General features: G+C 51.3%; 22 non-coding genes across 22 annotated transcripts; all 22 read left to right on the top strand.

Annotated features, from left to right (window-relative positions):
- The first annotated feature begins 205 nt into the window (after positions 1-205).
- LOC121453956 lies at positions 206-298 on the top strand. Its single transcript, XR_005975128.1, has one exon. It is a non-coding gene; the product is annotated as a small nucleolar RNA SNORD116 (small nucleolar RNA).
- Positions 299-1,440: 1,142 nt separating this feature from the next.
- On the top strand, positions 1,441-1,533 carry LOC121453967. The gene has a single exon (XR_005975132.1). It is a non-coding gene; the product is annotated as a small nucleolar RNA SNORD116 (small nucleolar RNA).
- Positions 1,534-2,663: 1,130 nt separating this feature from the next.
- Positions 2,664-2,756, top strand: LOC121454915. Its single transcript, XR_005975378.1, has one exon. It is a non-coding gene; the product is annotated as a small nucleolar RNA SNORD116 (small nucleolar RNA).
- Positions 2,757-3,901: 1,145 nt separating this feature from the next.
- Positions 3,902-3,994, top strand: LOC121453953. The gene has a single exon (XR_005975127.1). It is a non-coding gene; the product is annotated as a small nucleolar RNA SNORD116 (small nucleolar RNA).
- A 1,138-nt stretch (positions 3,995-5,132) lies between these two features.
- Positions 5,133-5,225, top strand: LOC121454875. Its single transcript, XR_005975369.1, has one exon. It is a non-coding gene; the product is annotated as a small nucleolar RNA SNORD116 (small nucleolar RNA).
- A 1,149-nt stretch (positions 5,226-6,374) lies between these two features.
- Positions 6,375-6,467, top strand: LOC121454744. Its single transcript, XR_005975318.1, has one exon. It is a non-coding gene; the product is annotated as a small nucleolar RNA SNORD116 (small nucleolar RNA).
- Positions 6,468-7,611: 1,144 nt separating this feature from the next.
- On the top strand, positions 7,612-7,704 carry LOC121453952. Its single transcript, XR_005975126.1, has one exon. It is a non-coding gene; the product is annotated as a small nucleolar RNA SNORD116 (small nucleolar RNA).
- A 1,142-nt stretch (positions 7,705-8,846) lies between these two features.
- Positions 8,847-8,939, top strand: LOC121453964. Its single transcript, XR_005975131.1, has one exon. It is a non-coding gene; the product is annotated as a small nucleolar RNA SNORD116 (small nucleolar RNA).
- A 1,130-nt stretch (positions 8,940-10,069) lies between these two features.
- On the top strand, positions 10,070-10,162 carry LOC121454912. Its single transcript, XR_005975377.1, has one exon. It is a non-coding gene; the product is annotated as a small nucleolar RNA SNORD116 (small nucleolar RNA).
- A 1,145-nt stretch (positions 10,163-11,307) lies between these two features.
- LOC121453943 lies at positions 11,308-11,400 on the top strand. The gene has a single exon (XR_005975124.1). It is a non-coding gene; the product is annotated as a small nucleolar RNA SNORD116 (small nucleolar RNA).
- A 1,142-nt stretch (positions 11,401-12,542) lies between these two features.
- LOC121454869 lies at positions 12,543-12,635 on the top strand. Its single transcript, XR_005975368.1, has one exon. It is a non-coding gene; the product is annotated as a small nucleolar RNA SNORD116 (small nucleolar RNA).
- Positions 12,636-13,780: 1,145 nt separating this feature from the next.
- On the top strand, positions 13,781-13,873 carry LOC121453938. Its single transcript, XR_005975120.1, has one exon. It is a non-coding gene; the product is annotated as a small nucleolar RNA SNORD116 (small nucleolar RNA).
- A 1,145-nt stretch (positions 13,874-15,018) lies between these two features.
- On the top strand, positions 15,019-15,111 carry LOC121453977. The gene has a single exon (XR_005975138.1). It is a non-coding gene; the product is annotated as a small nucleolar RNA SNORD116 (small nucleolar RNA).
- Positions 15,112-16,257: 1,146 nt separating this feature from the next.
- Positions 16,258-16,350, top strand: LOC121453932. Its single transcript, XR_005975119.1, has one exon. It is a non-coding gene; the product is annotated as a small nucleolar RNA SNORD116 (small nucleolar RNA).
- A 1,146-nt stretch (positions 16,351-17,496) lies between these two features.
- On the top strand, positions 17,497-17,589 carry LOC121453971. The gene has a single exon (XR_005975136.1). It is a non-coding gene; the product is annotated as a small nucleolar RNA SNORD116 (small nucleolar RNA).
- Positions 17,590-18,735: 1,146 nt separating this feature from the next.
- LOC121453928 lies at positions 18,736-18,828 on the top strand. The gene has a single exon (XR_005975118.1). It is a non-coding gene; the product is annotated as a small nucleolar RNA SNORD116 (small nucleolar RNA).
- A 1,146-nt stretch (positions 18,829-19,974) lies between these two features.
- On the top strand, positions 19,975-20,067 carry LOC121453970. The gene has a single exon (XR_005975135.1). It is a non-coding gene; the product is annotated as a small nucleolar RNA SNORD116 (small nucleolar RNA).
- A 1,146-nt stretch (positions 20,068-21,213) lies between these two features.
- LOC121453969 lies at positions 21,214-21,306 on the top strand. The gene has a single exon (XR_005975134.1). It is a non-coding gene; the product is annotated as a small nucleolar RNA SNORD116 (small nucleolar RNA).
- Positions 21,307-22,452: 1,146 nt separating this feature from the next.
- Positions 22,453-22,545, top strand: LOC121454782. Its single transcript, XR_005975323.1, has one exon. It is a non-coding gene; the product is annotated as a small nucleolar RNA SNORD116 (small nucleolar RNA).
- A 1,118-nt stretch (positions 22,546-23,663) lies between these two features.
- Positions 23,664-23,756, top strand: LOC121454902. The gene has a single exon (XR_005975375.1). It is a non-coding gene; the product is annotated as a small nucleolar RNA SNORD116 (small nucleolar RNA).
- Positions 23,757-24,906: 1,150 nt separating this feature from the next.
- On the top strand, positions 24,907-25,000 carry LOC121454736. The gene has a single exon (XR_005975317.1). It is a non-coding gene; the product is annotated as a small nucleolar RNA SNORD116 (small nucleolar RNA).
- Positions 25,001-26,159: 1,159 nt separating this feature from the next.
- LOC121454729 lies at positions 26,160-26,253 on the top strand. The gene has a single exon (XR_005975316.1). It is a non-coding gene; the product is annotated as a small nucleolar RNA SNORD116 (small nucleolar RNA).
- Positions 26,254-26,330: the final 77 nt, after the last annotated feature.

Here is a 26,330-nt window from a genome sequence, read left to right as displayed (position 1 = left end):
CCATTCGTGCCTCCAGACCTGTCTGTACGCGCCTGTAGCAGACTTAGTTCCTCAAGGTGCTCCCGCCTTCCATGCATGGACCCATTGAAACTCCATTTCCCAGATGGGGCACCTCTGGGCAGTTCTCGCACTCCCCAACACCCACCCTGACTTGAGAGGAGACCTACCTCTGAAAGTCTCTGGGCCAGGCCACTCCAGCGTGCTTGGATCGATGATGATTCCCAGTCAATCATTCCTTGGAAATCTGAACAAAATGAGTGAAAACTCAATACCACCGCTCTCATCGAGACTGAGGTCCTGCACCTTGGGTCACCCATGTCCTCTGGGAGTAGGATACGGGCTTGCCAACCACTCCCCTGCTCCTGCCCTCCTCCAAAAGTGGCCTAGCAACTCCTAGAGTGAAGTCCTGTGGGGAAGGCTTAGTACACTTTGACCCTTTGAATTAGCAAGAGAGAGGTTTGCAGGAGCCAGTAGCCCTGGCTGTCAGTTTGTCAGACCTCCTGAGGGAATAGGAGGTGGAGTATATTCAGGCAACATGTCCAAAGAGAGCTGAGGCCTTAGTCCTGAGCTTGAGACTTCCAGGTGGGCATGCCCTTGTTAGTGAATCCAGTGAGCTGGTTTCCTGGCTGACATAATTCAGAGCAGCCTCCGATGATAGATATTTATTCATTTATATATTTATTTATTTATTTATTCATTTTGAGCAAGAGAGTCCTTGCTAATGTTGCAGTAGCTGGATGTGTTGGGCGGACAGATATTATTTGAAGTCCTGCAGAGAGTTCCAAATATCACCTTCAAGGCCACGGATGGTGCCAGGCACAGGCCAAGCCCTGAGACTTGAATAGTTTGCTGTCAGCCATCTGGCAAACCTTCCTGGAGGGTTTGGGCAGAGCAGGGGAGCTGACAGAACACTTGTTGCCCGATCATACCACTGAGACCCACCAGCCCAAGCCCTCCCATAGCCAGTTTCATGGCTCCCACAGTAACGAGGGCCTGTGCTTTTATGTCTTAAAAGTGTTGCATCTGTGACACGCATGGCCACAGGGCAGAGAGAATGGCCCAACACCCCAGGCCATGCCTACGGCTGATGGCAACAGCCTGAGCCTATTGCACTATTGTCCACTGGTGTTGGTGACTTGCTTGCAGCAGAAGGCCAGGGGACCAAGGTAAGCATGACATGAATTGGAAGCACAAGCTGACAATTGTCGGGTCTTGGTGGTGCTGCGAGGTGTGCCCATTCGTGCCTCCAGACCTGTCTGCTCCTGCATGTAGCACACTTAGGTCCTCAAGTAGCTCCCGCCTTCCATGCATGGACCCATTGCAACCTCCCTTTCCCAGATGGGGCACGTCTGGGCAGTTCTCGCAGGCGCCAACACCCACCCTGGCTTCAGAGGAGACCTACCTCTGAAAGTCTCTGGGCCAGTCCACTCCAGCGTGCTTGGATCGATGATGATTTCCAGTCAATCATTCCTTGGAAATCTGAACAAAATGAGTGAAAACTCAATACCACCGCTCTCATCGAGACTGAGGTCCTGCACCTTGGGTCACCCATGTCCTCTGGGAGTAGGATACGGGCTTGCCAACCACTCCCCTGCTCCTGCCCTCGTCCAAAAGTGGCCTAGCAACTCCTAGAGTGAAGTCCTGTGCGCAAGGTTTAGTACACTTTGTCCATTTGAATTAGCAAGAGAGAGGTTTGCATATGCCTGTTGCCATGGCTGTCAGTTTGTCAGATCTGCAGAGGGAATAGGAGGTGGAGTATACTCAGGGAACATGTCCAAAGAGAGCTGAGTCCTTAGTCCTGAGCTTGAGACTTCCAGGTTGGCATGCCCGTGTTAGTGAATCCGGTGAGCTGGTTTCCTGGCTGACATTATTCAGAGAATCCTCAGATGATATTTATTTATTTATTTAATTATTTATTTATTCATTTTGAGAAAGAGAGTCCTTGCTAATGTTGCAGTAGCTGGATGTGTCGGGCGGACAGATATTATTTGAATTCCTGCAGAGAGTTCCAAATATCACCTTCAAGTCCACGGATGGTGCCAGGCACAGCCCAAGCCCTGAGACTTGAATAGTTTCCTGTCAGCCATCTGGAAAACCATGCTTGAGGGTTTGGGCAGAGCAGGGGAGCTGGCAGAACACTTGTTGCCCGATCATCCCACTGAGACCCACCAGCCCAAGCCCTCCCATAGCCAGTTTCATGGCTCCCACTGTAACGAGGGCCTGTGCTTTTATGTCTTCACAGTGTTGCATCTGTGGCACGCACGGCCACAGGGCAGAGAGAATGGCCCAACACCCCAGGCCATGCCTACGGCTGATGGCAGCAGCCTGAGCCTATTGCACTGTTGTCCACTGGTGATGGTGACTTGCAGCAGAAGGCCAGAGGAGCAAGGTACGCATGACTTGAATTGGCAACATGAGTTGACTATAGTGGGGTCTTGGTTGTGCTGGGAGGTGTGCCCATTCGTGCCTCAAGACCAGTCTGCACCTGCCTGTAGCAGACTTAGGTCCTCAAGGTGCTCCTGCCTTCCATGCATGGACCCATTGCAACCTCCCTTTCCCAGATGGGGCATGTCTGGGCAGTTCTCACACTCCCCAAAACCCACCCTGGCTTGAGAGGAGACCTACCTCTGAAAGTCTCTGGGCCAGGCCACTCCAGCGTGCTTGGATCGATGATGATTCCCAGTCAATCATTCATTGGAAATCTGAACAAAATGAGTAAAAACTCAATACCACCGCTCTCATCGAGACTGAGGTCCTGCACCTTGGGTCACCCATGTCCTCTGGGAGTAGGATACGGGCTTGCCAACCACTCCCCTGCTCCTGCCCTCCTCCAAAAGTGGCCTAGCAACTCCTAGAGTGAAGTCCTGTGCGAAAGGTTTAGTACACTTTGACCATTTGAATTAGCAAGAGAGAGGTTTGCATATGCCTGTTGCCATGGCTGTCAGTTTGTCAGACCTGCTGAGGGAATAGGAGGTGGAGTATACTCAGGGAACATGTCCAAAGAGAGCTGAGTCCTTATCCTGAGCATAAGACTTCCAGGTGGGCATGCCCTTGTTAGTGAATCCAGTGAGCTGGTTTCCTGGCTGACATTATTCAGAGCAGACTCCGATGGTAGATATTTATTTATTAATATATATATTTATGTATTTATTTATTTATTCATTTTGAGCAAGAGAGTCCTTGCTAATGTTGCAGTAGCTGGATGTGTTGTGCAGAAAGATATTATTTGAATTCCTGCAGAGAGTCCCAAATATCACCTTCAAGGCCATGGATGGTGCCAGGCACAGGCCAAGCCCTGAGACTTGACTAGTTTGCTGTCAGCCATTTGGCAAACCATGCTGGAGGGTTTGGGCAGAGCAGGGGAGCTGGCAGAACACTTGTTGCCCGATCATCCCACTGAGACCCACCAGCCCAAGCCCTCCCAGAGCCAGTTTCATGGCTCCCACTGTAACGAGGGCCTGTGCTTTTATGTCTTCACAGTGTTGCATCTGTGACACGCATGGCCACAGGGCAGACAGAATGGCCCAACACCCCAGGCCATGCCTACGGCTGATGGCAGCAGCCTGAGCCTATTGCACTGTTGTCCACTGGTGTTGGTGACTTGCAGCAGAAGGCCAGATGACCAAGGTAAGCATGACGTGAATTGGCAACACGAGCTGACAATTGTGGGGTCTTGGTTGTGCTGCGAGGTGTGCCCATTCGTGCCTCCAGACCTGTCTGTACCCGCCTGTAGCAGACTTAGTTCCTCAAGGTGCTCCCGTCTTCCATGCATGGACCCATTGCAACTTCCATTTCCCAGATGGGGCACCTCTGGGCAGTTCTCGCACTCCCCAACACCCACCCTGGCTTGAGAGGAGACCTACCTCTGAAAGTCTCTGGGCCAGGCCACTCCAGCGTGCTTGGATCGATGATGATTCCCAGTCAATCATTCCTTGGAAATCTGAACAAAATGAGTGAAAACTCAATACCACCGCTCTCATCGAGACTGAGGTCCTGCACCTTGGGTCACCCATGTCCTCTGGGAGTAGGATACGGGCTTGCCAACCACTCCCCTGCTCCTGCCCTCCTCCAAAAGTGGCCTAGCAACTCCTAGAGTGAAGTCCTGTGCGGAAGGTTTAGTACACTTTGACCATTTGAATTAGCAAGAGAGAGGTTTGCATATGCCTGTTGCCATGGCTGTCAGTTTGTCAGACCTGCTGAGGGAATAGGAGGTGGAGTATACTCAGGGAACATGTCCAAAGAGAGCTGAGTCCTTAGTCCTGAGCTTGAGACTTCCAGGTGGGCATGCCCTTGTTAGTGAATCCAGTGAGCTGGTTTCCTGGCTGACATTAATCAGAGCAGCCTCCGATGATATTTATTTATTTATTTATTTATTTATTTATTTATTTATTCAGTTTGAGCAAGAGAGTCCTTGCTAATGTTGCAGTAGCTGGATGTGTTGGGCGGACAGATATTATTTGAATTCCTGCAGAGAATTCCAAATATCACCTTCAAGGCCACGGATGGTGCCAGGCACAGGCCAAGCCCTGAGACTTGAATAGTTTCCTGTCAGCCATCTGGAAAGCCATGCTTGAGGGTTTGGGCAGAGCACGGGAGCTGGCAGAACACTTGTTGCCCGATCATCCCACTGAGACCCACCAGCCCAAGCCCTCCCATTGCCAGTTTCATGGCTCCCACTGTAACGAGGGCCTGTGCTTTTATGTCTTCACAGTGTTGCATCTGTGGCACGCACGGCCACAGGGCAGAGAGAATGGCCCAACACCCCAGGCCATGCCTACGGATGATGGCAGCAGCCTGAGCCTATTGCACTGTTGTCCACTGGTGCTGGTGACTTGCAGCAGAAGGCCAGAGGAGCAAGGTACGCATGACATGAATTGGCAACATGAGTTGACTATAGTGGGGTCTTGGTTGAGCTGGGAGGTGTGCCCATTCGTGCCTCAAGACCAGTCTGCACCTGCCTGTAGCAGACTTAGGTCCTCAAGGTGCTCCCGCCTTCCATGCATGGACCCATTGCAACCTCCCTTTCCCAGATGGGGCATGTCTGGGCAGTTCTCACACTCCCCAAAACCCACCCTGGCTTGAGAGGAGACCTACCTCTGAAAGTCTCTGGGCCTAGCCATTCCAGCGTGCTTGGATAGATGATGATTCCCAGTCAATCATTCCTTGGAAATCTGAACAAAATGAGTGAAAACTCAATACCACCGCTCTCATCGAGACTGAGGTCCTGCACCTTGGGTCCCCCATGTCCTCTGGGAGAAGGATATGGGCTTGCCAAACACTCCCTGGCTCCTGCCCTCCTCCAAAAGTGGCCTAGCAACTCCTAGAGTGAAGTCCTGTGGGGAAGGTTTAGTACACTTTGACCCTTTGAATTAGCAAGAGAGATGTTTACAGGAGTCAGTTGCCCTGGCTGTCAGTTTGTCAGACCTGCTGAGGGAATAGGAGGTGGAGTATACTCAGGAACATATCCAAAGAGAGCTGAGTCCTTAATCCTGAGCATGAGACTTCCAGGTGGGCATGCCCTTGTTAGTGAATCCAGTGAGCTGGTTTCCTGGCTGACATTATTCAGAGCAGACTCCGATGGTAGATATTTATTTATTAATATATATATTTATGTATTTATTTATTTATTCATTTTGAGCAAGAGAGTCCTTGCTAATGTTGCAGTAGCTGGATGTGTTGGGCAGACAGATATTATTTGAATTCCTGCAGAGAGTCCCAAATATCACCTTCAAGGCCATGGATGGTGCCAGGCACAGGCCAAGCCCTGAGACTTGACTAGTTTGCTGTCAGCCATTTGGCAAACCATGCTGGAGGGTTGGGGCAGAGCAGGGGAGCTGGCAGAACACTTGTTGCCCGATCATCCCACTGAGACCCACCAGCCCAAGCCCTCCCAGAGCCAGTTTCATGGCTCCCACTGTAACGAGGGCCTGTGCTTTTATGTCTTCACAGTGTTGCATCTGTGACACGCATGGCCACAGGGCAGACAGAATGGCCCAACACCCCAGGCCATGCCTACGGCTGATGGCAGCAGCCTGAGCCTATTGCACTGTTGTCCACTGGTGTTGGTGACTTGCTTGCAGCAGAAGGCCAGGGGACCAATGTAAGCATGACATGAATTGGAAGCACGAGCTGACGATTCTCAGGTCTTGGTGGTGCTGCGAGGTGTGCCCATTCGTGCCTCCAGACCTGTCTGCACCTGCCTGTAGCAGACTTAGGTCCTCAAGGTGCTCCCGCCTTCCATCCATGGACCCATTGCAACCTCCCTGTCCCAGATGGGGCACGTCTGGGCAGTACTCGCACTCCCCAAAACCCTCCCTGGCTTCAGAGGAGACCTACCTCTGAAAGTCTCTGGGCCAGGCCACTCCAGCGTGCTTGGATCGATGATGTTTCCCAGTCAATCATTCCTTGGAAATCTGAACAAAATGAGTGAAAACTCAATACCACCGCTCTCATCGAGACTGAGGTCCTGCACCTTGGGTCACCCATGTCCTCTGGGAGTAGGATACGGGCTTGCCAACCACTCCCCTGCTCCTGCCCTCCTCCAAAAGTGGCCTAGCAACTCCTAGAGTGAAGTCCTGTGTGGAAGGTTTAGTACACTTTGTCCATTTGAATTAGCAAGAGAGAGGTTTGCATATGCCTGTTGCCATGGCTGTCAGTTTGTCAGACCTCCTGAGGGAATAGGAGGTGGAGTATACTCAGGAACATATCCAAAGAGAGCTGAGTCCTTATTCCTGAGCATGAGACTTCCAGGAGGGCATGCCCTTGTTAGTGAATCCAGTGAGCTGGTTCCCTGGCTGACATTATTCAGAGCAGACTCCGATGGTAGATATTTATTTATTTATATATATATTTATGTATTTATTTATTTATTCATTTTGAGCAAGAGAGTCCTTGCTAATGTTGCAGTAGCTGGATGTGTTGGGCAGACAGATATTATTTGAATTCCTGCAGAGAGTCCCAAATATCACCTTCAAGGCCATGGATGGTGCCAGGCACAGGCCAAGCCCTGAGACTTGAATAGTATGCTGTCAGCCATTTGGCAAACCATGCTGGAGGGTTTGGGAAGAGCAGGGGAGCTGGCAGAACACTTGTTGCCCGATCATCCCACTGAGACCCACCAGCCCAAGCCCTCCCAGAGCCAGTTTCATGGCTCCCACAGTAACGAGGGCCTGTGCTTTTATGTCTTCACAGTGTTGCATCTGTGACACGCATGGCCACAGGGCAGACAGAATGGCCCAACACCCCAGGCCATGCCTACGACTGATGGCAGCAGCCTGAGCCAATTGCACTGTTGTCCACTGGTGTTGGTGACTTGCAACAGAAGGCCAGATGACCAAGGTAAGCATGACGTGAATTGGCAACAAGAGCTGACAATTGTGGGGTCTTGGTTGTGCTGCGAGGTGTGCCCATTCGTGCCTCCAGACCTGTCTGTACGCGCCTGTAGCAGACTTAGTTCCTCAAGGTGCTCCCGCCTTCCATGCATGGACCCATTGAAACTCCATTTCCCAGATGGGGCACCTCTGGGCAGTTCTCGCACTCCCCAACACCCACCCTGGCTTGAGAGGAGACCTACCTCTGAAAGTCTCTGGGCCAGGCCACTCCAGCGTGCTTGGATCGATGATGATTCCCAGTCAATCATTCCTTGGAAATCTGAACAAAATGAGTGAAAACTCAATACCACCGCTCTCATCGAGACTGAGGTCCTGCACCTTGGGTCACCCATGTCCTCTGGGAGTAGGATACGGGCTTGCCAACCACTCCCCTGCTCCTGCCCTCCTCCAAAAGTGGCCTAGCAACTCCTAGAGTGAAGTCCTGTGGGGAAGGCTTAGTACACTTTGACCCTTTGAATTAGCAAGAGAGAGGTTTGCAGGAGCCAGTAGCCCTGGCTGTCAGTTTGTCAGACCTCCTGAGGGAATAGGAGGTGGAGTATATTCAGGCAACATGTCCAAAGAGAGCTGAGGCCTTAGTCCTGAGCTTGAGACTTCCAGGTGGGCATGCCCTTGTTAGTGAATCCAGTGAGCTGGTTTCCTGGCTGACATAATTCAGAGCAGCCTCCGATGATAGATATTTATTCATTTATATATTTATTTATTTATTTATTCATTTTGAGCAAGAGAGTCCTTGCTAATGTTGCAGTAGCTGGATGTGTTGGGCGGACAGATATTATTTGAAGTCCTGCAGAGAGTTCCAAATATCACCTTCAAGGCCACGGATGGTGCCAGGCACAGGCCAAGCCCTGAGACTTGAATAGTTTGCTGTCAGCCATCTGGCAAACCTTCCTGGAGGGTTTGGGCAGAGCAGGGGAGCTGACAGAACACTTGTTGCCCGATCATACCACTGAGACCCACCAGCCCAAGCCCTCCCATAGCCAGTTTCATGGCTCCCACAGTAACGAGGGCCTGTGCTTTTATGTCTTAAAAGTGTTGCATCTGTGACACGCATGGCCACAGGGCAGAGAGAATGGCCCAACACCCCAGGCCATGCCTACGGCTGATGGCAACAGCCTGAGCCTATTGCACTATTGTCCACTGGTGTTGGTGACTTGCTTGCAGCAGAAGGCCAGGGGACCAAGGTAAGCATGACATGAATTGGAAGCACGAGCTGACAATTGTCGGGTCTTGGTGGTGCTGCGAGGTGTGCCCATTCGTGCCTCCAGACCTGTCTGCTCCTGCATGTAGCACACTTAGGTCCTCAAGTAGCTCCCGCCTTCCATGCATGGACCCATTGCAACCTCCCTTTCCCAGATGGGGCACGTCTGGGCAGTTCTCGCAGGCGCCAACACCCACCCTGGCTTCAGAGGAGACCTACCTCTGAAAGTCTCTGGGCCAGTCCACTCCAGCGTGCTTGGATCGATGATGATTTCCAGTCAATCATTCCTTGGAAATCTGAACAAAATGAGTGAAAACTCAATACCACCGCTCTCATCGAGACTGAGGTCCTGCACCTTGGGTCACCCATGTCCTCTGGGAGTAGGATACGGGCTTGCCAACCACTCCCCTGCTCCTGCCCTCGTCCAAAAGTGGCCTAGCAACTCCTAGAGTGAAGTCCTGTGCGCAAGGTTTAGTACACTTTGTCCATTTGAATTAGCAAGAGAGAGGTTTGCATATGCCTGTTGCCATGGCTGTCAGTTTGTCAGATCTGCAGAGGGAATAGGAGGTGGAGTATACTCAGGGAACATGTCCAAAGAGAGCTGAGTCCTTAGTCCTGAGCTTGAGACTTCCAGGTTGGCATGCCCGTGTTAGTGAATCCGGTGAGCTGGTTTCCTGGCTGACATTATTCAGAGAATCCTCAGATGATATTTATTTATTTATTTAATTATTTATTTATTCATTTTGAGAAAGAGAGTCCTTGCTAATGTTGCAGTAGCTGGATGTGTCGGGCGGACAGATATTATTTGAATTCCTGCAGAGAGTTCCAAATATCACCTTCAAGTCCACGGATGGTGCCAGGCACAGCCCAAGCCCTGAGACTTGAATAGTTTCCTGTCAGCCATCTGGAAAACCATGCTTGAGGGTTTGGGCAGAGCAGGGGAGCTGGCAGAACACTTGTTGCCCGATCATCCCACTGAGACCCACCAGCCCAAGCCCTCCCATAGCCAGTTTCATGGCTCCCACTGTAACGAGGGCCTGTGCTTTTATGTCTTCACAGTGTTGCATCTGTGGCACGCACGGCCACAGGGCAGAGAGAATGGCCCAACACCCCAGGCCATGCCTACGGCTGATGGCAGCAGCCTGAGCCTATTGCACTGTTGTCCACTGGTGATGGTGACTTGCAGCAGAAGGCCAGAGGAGCAAGGTACGCATGACTTGAATTGGCAACATGAGTTGACTATAGTGGGGTCTTGGTTGTGCTGGGAGGTGTGCCCATTCGTGCCTCAAGACCAGTCTGCACCTGCCTGTAGCAGACTTAGGTCCTCAAGGTGCTCCTGCCTTCCATGCATGGACCCATTGCAACCTCCCTTTCCCAGATGGGGCATGTCTGGGCAGTTCTCACACTCCCCAAAACCCACCCTGGCTTGAGAGGAGACCTACCTCTGAAAGTCTCTGGGCCAGGCCACTCCAGCGTGCTTGGATCGATGATGATTCCCAGTCAATCATTCATTGGAAATCTGAACAAAATGAGTAAAAACTCAATACCACCGCTCTCATCGAGACTGAGGTCCTGCACCTTGGGTCACCCATGTCCTCTGGGAGTAGGATACGGGCTTGCCAACCACTCCCCTGCTCCTGCCCTCCTCCAAAAGTGGCCTAGCAACTCCTAGAGTGAAGTCCTGTGCGAAAGGTTTAGTACACTTTGACCATTTGAATTAGCAAGAGAGAGGTTTGCATATGCCTGTTGCCATGGCTGTCAGTTTGTCAGACCTGCTGAGGGAATAGGAGGTGGAGTATACTCAGGGAACATGTCCAAAGAGAGCTGAGTCCTTATCCTGAGCATAAGACTTCCAGGTGGGCATGCCCTTGTTAGTGAATCCAGTGAGCTGGTTTCCTGGCTGACATTATTCAGAGCAGACTCCGATGGTAGATATTTATTTATTAATATATATATTTATGTATTTATTTATTTATTCATTTTGAGCAAGAGAGTCCTTGCTAATGTTGCAGTAGCTGGATGTGTTGTGCAGAAAGATATTATTTGAATTCCTGCAGAGAGTCCCAAATATCACCTTCAAGGCCATGGATGGTGCCAGGCACAGGCCAAGCCCTGAGACTTGACTAGTTTGCTGTCAGCCATTTGGCAAACCATGCTGGAGGGTTTGGGCAGAGCAGGGGAGCTGGCAGAACACTTGTTGCCCGATCATCCCACTGAGACCCACCAGCCCAAGCCCTCCCAGAGCCAGTTTCATGGCTCCCACTGTAACGAGGGCCTGTGCTTTTATGTCTTCACAGTGTTGCATCTGTGACACGCATGGCCACAGGGCAGACAGAATGGCCCAACACCCCAGGCCATGCCTACGGCTGATGGCAGCAGCCTGAGCCTATTGCACTGTTGTCCACTGGTGTTGGTGACTTGCAGCAGAAGGCCAGATGACCAAGGTAAGCATGACGTGAATTGGCAACACGAGCTGACAATTGTGGGGTCTTGGTTGTGCTGCGAGGTGTGCCCATTCGTGCCTCCAGACCTGTCTGTACCCGCCTGTAGCAGACTTAGTTCCTCAAGGTGCTCCCGTCTTCCATGCATGGACCCATTGCAACTTCCATTTCCCAGATGGGGCACCTCTGGGCAGTTCTCGCACTCCCCAACACCCACCCTGGCTTGAGAGGAGACCTACCTCTGAAAGTCTCTGGGCCAGGCCACTCCAGCGTGCTTGGATCGATGATGATTCCCAGTCAATCATTCCTTGGAAATCTGAACAAAATGAGTGAAAACTCAATACCACCGCTCTCATCGAGACTGAGGTCCTGCACCTTGGGTCACCCATGTCCTCTGGGAGTAGGATACGGGCTTGCCAACCACTCCCCTGCTCCTGCCCTCCTCCAAAAGTGGCCTAGCAACTCCTAGAGTGAAGTCCTGTGCGGAAGGTTTAGTACACTTTGACCATTTGAATTAGCAAGAGAGAGGTTTGCATATGCCTGTTGCCATGGCTGTCAGTTTGTCAGACCTGCTGAGGGAATAGGAGGTGGAGTATACTCAGGGAACATGTCCAAAGAGAGCTGAGTCCTTAGTCCTGAGCTTGAGACTTCCAGGTGGGCATGCCCTTGTTAGTGAATCCAGTGAGCTGGTTTCCTGGCTGACATTAATCAGAGCAGCCTCCGATGATATTTATTTATTTATTTATTTATTTATTTATTTATTTATTTATTCAGTTTGAGCAAGAGAGTCCTTGCTAATGTTGCAGTAGCTGGATGTGTTGGGCGGACAGATATTATTTGAATTCCTGCAGAGAATTCCAAATATCACCTTCAAGGCCACGGATGGTGCCAGGCACAGGCCAAGCCCTGAGACTTGAATAGTTTCCTGTCAGCCATCTGGAAAGCCATGCTTGAGGGTTTGGGCAGAGCACGGGAGCTGGCAGAACACTTGTTGCCCGATCATCCCACTGAGACCCACCAGCCCAAGCCCTCCCATTGCCAGTTTCATGGCTCCCACTGTAACGAGGGCCTGTGCTTTTATGTCTTCACAGTGTTGCATCTGTGGCACGCACGGCCACAGGGCAGAGAGAATGGCCCAACACCCCAGGCCATGCCTACGGATGATGGCAGCAGCCTGAGCCTATTGCACTGTTGTCCACTGGTGCTGGTGACTTGCAGCAGAAGGCCAGAGGAGCAAGGTACGCATGACATGAATTGGCAACATGAGTTGACTATAGTGGGGTCTTGGTTGAGCTGGGAGGTGTGCCCATTCGTGCCTCAAGACCAGTCTGCACCTGCCTGTAGCAGACTTAGGTCCTCAAGGTGCTCCCGCCTTCCATGCATGGACCCATTGCAACCTCCCTTTCCCAGATGGGGCATGTCTGGGCAGTTCTCACACTCCCCAAAACCCACCCTGGCTTGAGAGGAGACCTACCTCTGAAAGTCTCTGGGCCTAGCCATTCCAGCGTGCTTGGATAGATGATGATTCCCAGTCAATCATTCCTTGGAAATCTGAACAAAATGAGTGAAAACTCAATACCACCGCTCTCATCGAGACTGAGGTCCTGCACCTTGGGTCCCCCATGTCCTCTGGGAGAAGGATATGGGCTTGCCAAACACTCCCTGGCTCCTGCCCTCCTCCAAAAGTGGCCTAGCAACTCCTAGAGTGAAGTCCTGTGGGGAAGGTTTAGTACACTTTGACCCTTTGAATTAGCAAGAGAGATGTTTACAGGAGTCAGTTGCCCTGGCTGTCAGTTTGTCAGACCTGCTGAGGGAATAGGAGGTGGAGTATACTCAGGAACATATCCAAAGAGAGCTGAGTCCTTAATCCTGAGCATGAGACTTCCAGGTGGGCATGCCCTTGTTAGTGAATCCAGTGAGCTGGTTTCCTGGCTGACATTATTCAGAGCAGACTCCGATGGTAGATATTTATTTATTAATATATATATTTATGTATTTATTTATTTATTCATTTTGAGCAAGAGAGTCCTTGCTAATGTTGCAGTAGCTGGATGTGTTGGGCAGACAGATATTATTTGAATTCCTGCAGAGAGTCCCAAATATCACCTTCAAGGCCATGGATGGTGCCAGGCACAGGCCAAGCCCTGAGACTTGACTAGTTTGCTGTCAGCCATTTGGCAAACCATGCTGGAGGGTTGGGGCAGAGCAGGGGAGCTGGCAGAACACTTGTTGCCCGATCATCCCACTGAGACCCACCAGCCCAAGCCCTCCCAGAGCCAGTTTCATGGCTCCCACTGTAACGAGGGCCTGTGCTTTTATGTCTTCACAGTGTTGCATCTGTGACACGCATGGCCACAGGGCAGACAGAATGGCCCAACACCCCAGGCCATGCCTACGGCTGATGGCAGCAGCCTGAGCCTATTGCACTGTTGTCCACTGGTGTTGGTGACTTGCAGCAGAAGGCCAGATGACCAAGGTAAGCATGACGTGAATTGGCAACACGAGCTGACAATTGTGGGGTCTTGGTTGTGCTGCGAGGTGTGCCCATTCGTGCCTCCAGACCTGTGTGTACCCGCCTGTAGCAGACTTAGTTCCTCAAGGTGCTCCCGTCTTCCATGCATGGACCCATTGCAACTTGCATTTGCCAGATGGGGCACCTCTGGGCAGTTCTCGCACTCCCCAACACCCACCCTGGTTTGAGAGGAGACCTACCTCTGAAAGTCTCTGGGCCAGGCCACTCCAGCGTGCTTGGATCGATGATGATTCCCAGTCAATCATTCCTTGGAAATCTGAACAAAATGAGTGAAAACTCAATACCACCGCTCTCATCGAGACTGAGGTCCTGCACCTTGGGTCACCCATGTCCTCTGGGAGTAGGATACGGGCTTGCCAACCACTCCCCTGCTCCTGCCCTCCTCCAAAAGTGGCCTAGCAACTCCTAGAGTGAAGTCCTCTGCGAAAGGTTTAGTACACTTTGACCATTTGAATTAGCAAGAGAGAGGTTTGCATATGCCTGTTGCCATGGCTGTCAGTTTGTCAGACCTGCTGAGGGAATAGGAGGTGGAGTATACTCAGGGAACATGTCCAAAGAGAGCTGAGTCCTTAGTCCTGAGCTTGAGACTTCCAGGTGGGCATGCCCTTGTTAGTGAATCCAGTGAGCTGGTTTCCTGGCTGACATTATTCAGAGCAGACTGCGATGGTAGATATTTATTTATTAATATATATATTTATGTATTTATTTATTTATTCATTTTGAGCAAGAGAGTCCTTGCTAATGTTGCAGTAGCTGGATGTGTTGGGCAGACAGATATTATTTGAATTTCTGCAGAGAGTCCCAAATATCACCTTCAAGGCCATGGATGGTGCCAGGCACAGGCCAAGCCCTGAGACTTGACTAGTTTGCTGTCAGCCATTTGGCAAACCATGCTGGAGGGTTTGGGCAGAGCAGGGGAGCTGGCAGAACACTTGTTGCCCGATCATCCCACTGAGACCCACCAGCCCAAGCCTTCCCAGAGCCAGTTTCATGGCTCCCACTGTAACGAGGGCCTGTGCTTTTATGTCTTCACAGTGTTGCATTGTGACACACATGGCCACAGGGCAGACAGAATGGCCCAACACCCCAGGCCATGCCTACGGCTGATGGCAGCAGCCTGAGCCTATTGCACTGTTGTCCAAGGGTGTTGGTGAATTGCAGCAGAAGGCCAGATGACCAAGGTAAGCATGACGTGAATTGGCAACACGAGCTGACAATTGTGGGGTCTTGGTTGTGCTGCGAGGTGTGCCCATTCGTGCCTCCAGACCTGTCTGTACCCGTCTGTAGCAGAATTAGTTCCTCAAGGTGCTCCCGTCTTCCATGCATGGACCCATTGCAAACTCCCTTTCCCAGATGGGGCATGTCTGGGCAGTTCTCACACTCCCCAACACCCACCCTGGCTTGAGAGGACACCTACATCTGAAAGTCTCTGGGCCAAGCCACTCCAGCGTGCTTGGATCAATGATGATTCCCAGTCAATCATTCCTTGGAAATCTGAACAAAATGAGTGAAAACTCAATACCACCGCTCTCATCGAGACTGAGGTCCTGCACCTTGGGTCACCCATGTCCTCTGGGAGTAGGATACGGGCTTGCCAACCACTCCCCTGCTCCTGCCCTCCTCCAAAAGTGGCCTAGCAACGCCTAGAGTGAAGTCCTGTGCGAAAGGTTTAGTACACTTTGACCATTTGAATTAGCAAGAGAGAGGTTTGCATATGCCTGTTGCCATGGCTGTCAGTTTGTCAGACCTGCTGAGGGAATAGGAGGTGGAGTATACTCAGGGAACATGTCCAAAGAGAGCTGAGTCCTTAGTCCTGAGCTTGAGACTTCCAGGTGGGCATGCCCTTGTTAGTGAATCCAGTGAGCTGGTTTCCTGGCTGACATTATTCAGAGCAGACTGCGATGGTAGATATTTATTTATTAATATATATATTTATGTATTTATTTATTTATTCAGTTTGAGCAAGAGAGTCCTTGCTAATGTTGCAGTAGCTGGATGTTTTGGGCGGACAGATATTATTTGAATTCCTGCAGAGAGTTCCAAATATCACCTTCAAGGCCACGGATGGTGCCAGGCACAGGCCAAGCCCTGAGACTTGAATAGTTTCCTGTCAGCCATCTGGAAAACCATGCTTGAGGGTTTGGGCAGAGCAGGGGAGCTGGCCGAACACTTGTTGCCCGATCATCCCACTGAGACCCACCAGCCCAAGCCCTCCCATTGCCAGTTTCATGGCTCCCACTGTAACGAGGGCCTGTGCTTTTATGTCTTCACACTGTTGCATCTGTGGCACGCATGGCCACAGGGGAGAGAGAATGGCCCAACAACCCAGGCCATGCCTACGGCTGATGGCAGCAGCCTGAGCCTATTGCACTGTTGTCCACTGGTGTTGGTGACTTGCAGCAGAAGGCCAGAGGAGCAAGGTACGCATGACATGAATTGGCAACATGAGTTGACTATAGCCGGGTCTTGGTTGTGCTGGGAGGTGTGCCCATTCGTGCCTCAAGACCAGTCTGCACCTGCCTGTAGCAGACTTAGGTCCTCAAGGTGCTCCCGCCTTCCATGCATGGACCCATTGCAAACTCCCTTTCCCAGATGGGGCATGTCTGGGCAGTTCTCACACTCCCCAACACCCACCCTGGCTTGAGAGGACACCTACATCTGAAAGTCTCTGGGCCAAGCCACTCCAGCGTGCTTGGATCGATGATGATTCCCAGTCAATCATTCCTTGGAAATCTGAACAAAATGAGTGAAAACTCAATACCACCGCTCTCATCGAGACTGAGGTCCTGCACCTTGGGTCACCCATGTCCTCTGGGAGTAGGATACGGGCTTGCCAACCACTCCCCTGCTCCTGCCCTCCTCCAAAAGTGGCCTAGCAACGCCTAGAGTGAAGTCCTGTGCGAAAGGTTTAGTACACTTTGACCATTTGAATTAGCAAGAGAGAGGTTTGCATATGCCTGTTGCCATGGCTGTCAGTTTGTCAGACCTGCTGAGGGAATAGGAGGTGGAGTATACTCAGGGAACATGTCCAAAGAGAGCTGAGTCCTTAGTCCTGAGCTTGAGACTTCCAGGTGGGCATGCCCTTGTTAGTGAATCCAGTGAGCTGGTTTCCTGGCTGACATTATTCAGAGCAGACTGCGATGGTAGATATTTATTTATTAATATATATATTTATGTATTTATTTATTTATTCAGTTTGAGCAAGAGAGTCCTTGCTAATGTTGCAGTAGCTGGATGTTTTGGGCGGACAGATATTATTTGAATTCCTGCAGAGAGTTCCAAATATCACCTTCAAGGCCACGGATGGTGCCAGGCACAGGCCAAGCCCTGAGACTTGAATAGTTTCCTGTCAGCCATCTGGAAAACCATGCTTGAGGGTTTGGGCAGAGCAGGGGAGCTGGCAGAACACTTGTTGCCCGATCATCCCACTGAGACCCACCAGCCCAAGCCCTCCCATTGCCAGTTTCATGGCTCCCACTGTAACGAGGGCCTGTGCTTTTATGTCTTCACACTGTTGCATCTGTGGCACGCATGGCCACAGGGGAGAGAGAATGGCCCAACAACCCAGGCCATGCCTACGGCTGATGGCAGCAGCCTGAGCCTATTGCACTGTTGTCCACTGGTGTTGGTGACTTGCAGCAGAAGGCCAGAGGAGCAAGGTACGCATGACATGAATTGGCAACATGAGTTGACTATAGCCGGGTCTTGGTTGTGCTGGGAGGTGTGCCCATTCGTGCCTCAAGACCAGTCTGCACCTGCCTGTAGCAGACTTAGGTCCTCAAGGTGCTCCCGCCTTCCATGCATGGACCCATTGCAAACTCCCTTTCCCAGATGGGGCATGTCTGGGCAGTTCTCACACTCCCCAACACCCACCCTGGCTTGAGAGGACACCTACATCTGAAAGTCTCTGGGCCAAGCCACTCCAGCGTGCTTGGATCAATGATGATTCCCAGTCAATCATTCCTTGGAAATCTGAACAAAATGAGTGAAAACTCAATACCACCGCTCTCATCGAGACTGAGGTCCTGCACCTTGGGTCACCCATGTCCTCTGGGAGTAGGATACGGGCTTGCCAACCACTCCCCTGCTCCTGCCCTCCTCCAAAAGTGGCCTAGCAACGCCTAGAGTGAAGTCCTGTGCGAAAGGTTTAGTACACTTTGACCATTTGAATTAGCAAGAGAGAGGTTTGCATATGCCTGTTGCCATGGCTGTCAGTTTGTCAGACCTGCTGAGGGAATAGGAGGTGGAGTATACTCAGGGAACATGTCCAAAGAGAGCTGAGTCCTTAGTCCTGAGCTTGAGACTTCCAGGTGGGCATGCCCTTGTTAGTGAATCCAGTGAGCTGGTTTCCTGGCTGACATTATTCAGAGCAGACTGCGATGGTAGATATTTATTTATTAATATATATATTTATGTATTTATTTATTTATTCAGTTTGAGCAAGAGAGTCCTTGCTAATGTTGCAGTAGCTGGATGTTTTGGGCGGACAGATATTATTTGAATTCCTGCAGAGAGTTCCAAATATCACCTTCAAGGCCACGGATGGTGCCAGGCACAGGCCAAGCCCTGAGACTTGAATAGTTTCCTGTCAGCCATCTGGAAAACCATGCTTGAGGGTTTGGGCAGAGCAGGGGAGCTGGCCGAACACTTGTTGCCCGATCATCCCACTGAGACCCACCAGCCCAAGCCCTCCCATTGCCAGTTTCATGGCTCCCACTGTAACGAGGGCCTGTGCTTTTATGTCTTCACACTGTTGCATCTGTGGCACGCATGGCCACAGGGGAGAGAGAATGGCCCAACAACCCAGGCCATGCCTACGGCTGATGGCAGCAGCCTGAGCCTATTGCACTGTTGTCCACTGGTGTTGGTGACTTGCAGCAGAAGGCCAGAGGAGCAAGGTACGCATGACATGAATTGGCAACATGAGTTGACTATAGCCGGGTCTTGGTTGTGCTGGGAGGTGTGCCCATTCGTGCCTCAAGACCAGTCTGCACCTGCCTGTAGCAGACTTAGGTCCTCAAGGTGCTCCCGCCTTCCATGCATGGACCCATTGCAAACTCCCTTTCCCAGATGGGGCATGTCTGGGCAGTTCTCACACTCCCCAACACCCACCCTGGCTTGAGAGGACACCTACATCTGAAAGTCTCTGGGCCAAGCCACTCCAGCGTGCTTGGATCGATGATGATTCCCAGTCAATCATTCCTTGGAAATCTGAACAAAATGAGTGAAAACTCAATACCACCGCTCTCATCGAGACTGAGGTCCTGCACCTTGGGTCACCCATGTCCTCTGGGAGTAGGATACGGGCTTGCCAACCACTCCCCTGCTCCTGCCCTCCTCCAAAAGTGGCCTAGCAACGCCTAGAGTGAAGTCCTGTGCGAAAGGTTTAGTACACTTTGACCATTTGAATTAGCAAGAGAGAGGTTTGCATATGCCTGTTGCCATGGCTGTCAGTTTGTCAGACCTGCTGAGGGAATAGGAGGTGGAGTATACTCAGGGAACATGTCCAAAGAGAGCTGAGTCCTTAGTCCTGAGCTTGAGACTTCCAGGTGGGCATGCCCTTGTTAGTGAATCCAGTGAGCTGGTTTCCTGGCTGACATTATTCAGAGCAGACTGCGATGGTAGATATTTATTTATTAATATATATATTTATGTATTTATTTATTTATTCAGTTTGAGCAAGAGAGTCCTTGCTAATGTTGCAGTAGCTGGATGTTTTGGGCGGACAGATATTATTTGAATTCCTGCAGAGAGTTCCAAATATCACCTTCAAGGCCACGGATGGTGCCAGGCACAGGCCAAGCCCTGAGACTTGAATAGTTTCCTGTCAGCCATCTGGAAAACCATGCTTGAGGGTTTGGGCAGAGCAGGGGAGCTGGCAGAACACTTGTTGCCCGATCATCCCACTGAGACCCACCAGCCCAAGCCCTCCCATTGCCAGTTTCATGGCTCCCACTGTAACGAGGGCCTGTGCTTTTATGTCTTCACACTGTTGCATCTGTGGCACGCATGGCCACAGGGGAGAGAGAATGGCCCAACAACCCAGGCCATGCCTACGGCTGATGGCAGCAGCCTGAGCCTATTGCACTGTTGTCCACTGGTGTTGGTGACTTGCAGCAGAAGGCCAGAGGAGCAAGGTACGCATGACATGAATTGGCAACATGAGTTGACTATAGCCGGGTCTTGGTTGTGCTGGGAGGTGTGCCCATTCGTGCCTCAAGACCAGTCTGCACCTGCCTGTAGCAGACTTAGGTCCTCAAGGTGCTCCCGCCTTCCATGCATGGACCCATTGCAAACTCCCTTTCCCAGATGGGGCATGTCTGGGCAGTTCTCACACTCCCCAACACCCACCCTGGCTTGAGAGGACACCTACATCTGAAAGTCTCTGGGCCAAGCCACTCCAGCGTGCTTGGATCAATGATGATTCCCAGTCAATCATTCCTTGGAAATCTGAACAAAATGAGTGAAAACTCAATACCACCGCTCTCATCGAGACTGAGGTCCTGCACCTTGGGTCACCCATGTCCTCTGGGAGTAGGATACGGGCTTGCCAACCACTCCCCTGCTCCTGCCCTCCTCCAAAAGTGGCCTAGCAACGCCTAGAGTGAAGTCCTGTGCGAAAGGTTTAGTACACTTTGACCATTTGAATTAGCAAGAGAGAGGTTTGCATATGCCTGTTGCCATGGCTGTCAGTTTGTCAGACCTGCTGAGGGAATAGGAGGTGGAGTATACTCAGGGAACATGTCCAAAGAGAGCTGAGTCCTTAGTCCTGAGCTTGAGACTTCCAGGTGGGCATGCCCTTGTTAGTGAATCCAGTGAGCTGGTTTCCTGGCTGACATTATTCAGAGCAGACTGCGATGGTAGATATTTATTTATTAATATATATATTTATGTATTTATTTATTTATTCAGTTTGAGCAAGAGAGTCCTTGCTAATGTTGCAGTAGCTGGATGTTTTGGGCGGACAGATATTATTTGAATTCCTGCAGAGAGTTCCAAATATCACCTTCAAGGCCACGGATGGTGCCAGGCACAGGCCAAGCCCTGAGACTTGAATAGTTTCCTGTCAGCCATCTGGAAAACCATGCTTGAGGGTTTGGGCAGAGCAGGGGAGCTGGCCGAACACTTGTTGCCCGATCATCCCACTGAGACCCACCAGCCCAAGCCCTCCCATTGCCAGTTTCATGGCTCCCACTGTAACGAGGGCCTGTGCTTTTATGTCTTCACACTGTTGCATCTGTGGCACGCATGGCCACAGGGGAGAGAGAATGGCCCAACAACCCAGGCCATGCCTACGGCTGATGGCAGCAGCCTGAGCCTATTGCACTGTTGTCCACTGGTGTTGGTGACTTGCAGCAGAAGGCCAGAGGAGCAAGGTACGCATGACATGAATTGGCAACATGAGTTGACTATAGCCGGGTCTTGGTTGTGCTGGGAGGTGTGCCCATTCGTGCCTCAAGACCAGTCTGCACCTGCCTGTAGCAGACTTAGGTCCTCAAGGTGCTCCCGCCTTCCATGCATGGACCCATTGCAAACTCCCTTTCCCAGATGGGGCATGTCTGGGCAGTTCTCACACTCCCCAACACCCACCCTGGCTTGAGAGGACACCTACATCTGAAAGTCTCTGGGCCAAGCCACTCCAGCGTGCTTGGATCAATGATGATTCCCAGTCAATCATTCCTTGGAAATCTGAACAAAATGAGTGAAAACTCAATACCACCGCTCTCATCGAGACTGAGGTCCTGCACCTTGGGTCACCCATGTCCTCTGGGAGTAGGATACGGGCTTGCCAACCACTCCCCTGCTCCTGCCCTCCTCCAAAAGTGGCCTAGCAACGCCTAGAGTGAAGTCCTGTGCGAAAGGTTTAGTACACTTTGACCATTTGAATTAGCAAGAGAGAGGTTTGCATATGCCTGTTGCCATGGCTGTCAGTTTGTCAGACCTGCTGAGGGAATAGGAGGTGGAGTATACTCAGGGAACATGTCCAAAGAGAGCTGAGTCCTTAGTCCTGAGCTTGAGACTTCCAGGTGGGCATGCCCTTGTTAGTGAATCCAGTGAGCTGGTTTCCTGGCTGACATTATTCAGAGCAGACTGCGATGGTAGATATTTATTTATTAATATATATATTTATGTATTTATTTATTTATTCAGTTTGAGCAAGAGAGTCCTTGCTAATGTTGCAGTAGCTGGATGTTTTGGGCGGACAGATATTATTTGAATTCCTGCAGAGAGTTCCAAATATCACCTTCAAGGCCACGGATGGTGCCAGGCACAGGCCAAGCCCTGAGACTTGAATAGTTTCCTGTCAGCCATCTGGAAAACCATGCTTGAGGGTTTGGGCAGAGCAGGGGAGCTGGCCGAACACTTGTTGCCCGATCATCCCACTGAGACCCACCAGCCCAAGCCCTCCCATTGCCAGTTTCATGGCTCCCACTGTAACGAGGGCCTGTGCTTTTATGTCTTCACACTGTTGCATCTGTGGCACGCATGGCCACAGGGGAGAGAGAATGGCCCAACAACCCAGGCCATGCCTACGGCTGATGGCAGCAGCCTGAGCCTATTGCACTGTTGTCCACTGGTGTTGGTGACTTGCAGCAGAAGGCCAGAGGAGCAAGGTACGCATGACATGAATTGGCAACATGAGTTGACTATAGCCGGGTCTTGGTTGTGCTGGGAGGTGTGCCCATTCGTGCCTCAAGACCAGTCTGCACCTGCCTGTAGCAGACTTAGGTCCTCAAGGTGCTCCCGCCTTCCATGCATGGACCCATTGCAAACTCCCTTTCCCAGATGGGGCATGTCTGGGCAGTTCTCACACTCCCCAACACCCACCCTGGCTTGAGAGGACACCTACATCTGAAAGTCTCTGGGCCAAGCCACTCCAGCGTGCTTGGATCAATGATGATTCCCAGTCAATCATTCCTTGGAAATCTGAACAATATGAGTGAAAACTCAATACCACCACTCTCATCGAGACTGAGGTCCTGCACCTTGGGTCCCCCATGTGCTCTGGGAGAAGGATATGGGCTTGCCAAACTCTCCCATGCTCCAGCCCTCCTAAAAAAGTGGCCTGGCACCTCCTAGAGTGAAGTCCTGTGCGGAAGGTTTAGTACACTTTGACCCTTTGAATTAGCAAGAGAGAGGTTTGCAGGAGTCAGTTGCCCTGGCTGTCAGTTTGTCAGACCTGCTGAGGGAATAGGAGGTGGAGTATACTCAGGGAACATGTCCAAAGAGAGCTGAGTCCTTAGTCCTGAGCTTGAGACTTCCAGGTGGGCATGCCCTTGTTAGTGAATCCAGTGAGCTGGTTTCCTGGCTGACATTATTCAGAGCAGCCTCCGATGGTATTTATTTATTTATTTATTCAGTTTGAGCAAAAGATTCCTTGCTTATGTTGCAGTAGCTGGATGTGTTGGGCTGACAGATATTATCTGAATTCCTGCAGAGAGTTCCAAATATCACCTTCAAGGCCACGGATGGTGCCAGGCACAGGCCAAGCCCTGAGACTTGAATAGTTTCCTCTCAGCCATCTGGCAAACCTCGCTGGAGGGTTTGGGCAGAGCAGGGGAGTTGGCAGAACACTTGTTGCCCGATCATCCCACTGAGACACACCAGCCCAAGCCAACCCAGAGCCAGTTTCATGGCTCCCACTGTAACGAGGGCCTGTGCTTTTATGTCTTCACAGTGTTGCATCTGTGGCACGCAAGGCCAAAGGGCAGAGAGAATGGCCCAACACCCCAGGCCATGCCTACGGCTGATGGCAGCAGCCTGAGCCTATTGCACTGTTGTCCACTGGTGTTCGTGACTTGCAACAGAAAGCCAGAGGAGCAAGGTACGCATTACATGAATTGGCAACATGAGTTGACTATACTGGGTTCTTGGTTGTGCTGCGAGGTGTGCCCATTCGTGCCTCAAGACCAGTCTGCACCTGCCTGTAGCAGACTTAGGTCCTCAAGGTGCTCCCGCCTTCCATGCATGGACCCATTGCAAGCTCCCTTTCCCAGATGGGACACGTCTCGGCAGTTCTAGCACTCCCCAACACCCACACTGGCTTCAGAGGAGACCTACCTCTGAAAGTCTCTTGGCCAGGCCACTCCAGCATGCTTGGATCGATGATGATTCAAAGTCAAACATGCCTTGGAAATCTGAACAAAATGAGTGAAAACTCAGTACCACCGCTCTCATCGAGACTGAGGTCCTGCACCTTGGGTCACCCATGTCCTCTTGGAGCAGGATACGGGCTTGCCAACCACTCCACTGCTCCTGCCCTTCTCCAAAAGTGGCCTAGCAACTTCTAGAGTGAAATCCTGTGGGGAAGCTTTAGTACACTTTGACCCTTTGAATTAGCAAGAGAGAGGTTTGCAGGAGTCAGTTGCCCTGGCTGTCAGTTTCTCAGACCTGCTGAGGGAATAGGAGGTGGAGTATACTCAGGGAACATGTCCAAAGAGAGCTGAGTCCTTTGTCCTGAGCTTGAGACTTCCAGGTGGGCATGCCCTTGTTAGTGAATCCAGTGAGCTGGTTTCCTGGCTGACATTATTCAGAGCAGACTCCGATGGTAGATATTTATTTATTAATATATATATTTATGTATTTATTTATTTATTCATTTTGAGCAAGAGAGTCCTTGCTAATGTTGCAGTAGCTGAATGTGTTGTGCAGACAGATATTATTTGAATTCCTGCAGAGAGTCCCAAATATCACCTTCAAGGCCATGGATGGTGCCAGGCACAGGCCAAGCCCTGAGACTTGAATAGTTTGCTGTCAGCCATTTGGCAAACCATGCTTGAGGGTTTGGACAGAGCAGGGGAGCTGGCAGAACACTTGTTGCCCGATCATCCCACTGAGACCCACCAGCTCAAGCCCTGCCAGAGCCAGTTTCATGGCTCCCACTGTAACGAGGGCCTGTACTTTTATGTCTTCATAGTGTTGCATCTGTGGCACCTATGGCCACAGGTCAGACAGAATGGCCCAACACCCCAGGCCATGCCTAGGGCTGATGGCAACAGCCTGAGCCTATCGCACTGTTGCCCACTGGTGTTGGTGACTTGTTTGCAGCAGAAGGCCCGAGGACCCAGGTAAGCATGACATGAATTGGAAGCACGAGCTGACGATTGTCAGGTCTTGGTGGTTCTGCGAGGTGTGCCCATTCGTGCCTCCAGACCAGTCTGCACCTGCCTGTAGCAGACGTTGGTCCTCAAGGTGCTCCCGCCTTCCATGCATGGACCCATTGCAACCTAACTTTCCCAGATGGGGCACGTCTGGGCAGTTCTCGCACACCCCAACACCCACCCTGGCTTGAGAGGAGACCTACCTCTGAAAGTCTCTGGGCCAGACCACTCCAGCGTGCTTGGATCGATGATGATTCCCAGTCAATCATTCCTTGGAAAAGCTGAACAAAATGAGTGAAAACTCAGTACCACCGCTCTCATCGAGACTGAGGTCCTGCACCTTGGGTCACCCAGGTCCACTGGGAGTAGGATAAGGGAATGCCAACCACTCCCCTGCACCTGCCCACCGCCAGCAGTGGCATAGCATCCTTAGAGTGAAGTCCTGTGGGGAAGGGTGGTGCACTTTTACATTTGCATTTGCAAGAGAGAGGTTTGCAGGTGCCAGTAGCCCTGGCTGTCAGTTTGTCAGACATGCTCAGGGAATAGGAGGTGGAGTATACTCAGGGAACATGTCCAAAGAGAGCTGAGTCCTTAGTCCTGAGCTTGAGACTTCCAGGTGAGCATGCCCTTGTTAGTGAATCCAGTGAGCTGGTTTCCTCCCTGACATAATACAGAGCAGCCTCCGATGATAGATATTTATTCATTTATATATTTATTTATTTATTTATTTATTTTTTAATTTATTTATTTATTCATTTTGAGCAAGAGAGTCCTTGCTAATGTTGCAGTAGCTGGATGTGTTGGGCAGACAGATATTATTTGAATTCCTGCAGAGAGTTCCAAATATCACCTTCAAGGCCACGGATGGTGCCAGGCACAGGCCAAGCCCTGAGACTTGAATATTTTGCTGTCAGCCATCTGGCAAACCATGCTTGAGGGTTTGGACAGAGCAGGGGAGCTGGCAGAACACTTGTTGCCCGATCATCCCACTGAGACCCACCAGCTCAAGCCCTCCCAGAGCCAGTTTCCTACCTCCCACTGTAACGAGGGCGTGTGCTTTTATGTCTTCACAGTGTTGCATCTGTGGCACGCATGGCCACAGGGCAGACAGAATGGCCCAACACCCCAGGCCATGCCTACGGCTGATGGCAGCAGCCTGAGCCTATCGCACTGTTGCCGACTGGTGTTGGTGACTTGCAGCAGAAGGCCCGCGGACCAAGGTAAGCATGACATGAATTGCAAGCACGTGCTCAAGATTGTCGGGTCTTGGTGGTGCTGCGAGGTGTGCCCATTCGTGCCTCCAGACCAGTCTGCACCTGCCTGTAGCAGACTTAGGTTCCCAAGGTGCTCCTGCCTTCCATGCATGAACCCATTGCAACCTCCCTTTCCCAGATGGGGCACGTCTGGGCAGTTCTCGCACTCCCCAACACCCACCCTGGCTTGAGAGGAGACCTACCTCTGAAAGTCTCTGGGCCAGGCCACTCCAGCGTGCTTGGATCGATGATGATTCCCAGTCAATCATTCCTTGGAAAAGCTGAACAAAATGAGTGAAAACTCAGTACCACCGCTCTCATCGAGACTGAGGTCCTGCACCTTGGGTCACCCAGGTCCTCTGGGAGTAGGATACGGGAATGCCAACCACTCCCCTGCTCCTGCCCACCTCCA

Source organism: Microtus oregoni, unplaced genomic scaffold, assembly GCF_018167655.1.
Source record: "Microtus oregoni isolate MIOR12 unplaced genomic scaffold, Mior012 000000F_ref0000247, whole genome shotgun sequence".
Classification (NCBI taxonomy): domain Eukaryota; kingdom Metazoa; phylum Chordata; class Mammalia; order Rodentia; family Cricetidae; genus Microtus; species Microtus oregoni.
The sequence above is the reverse complement of the archived record's forward strand: the minus strand, read 5'-3'. Positions and strand labels throughout refer to the sequence as shown.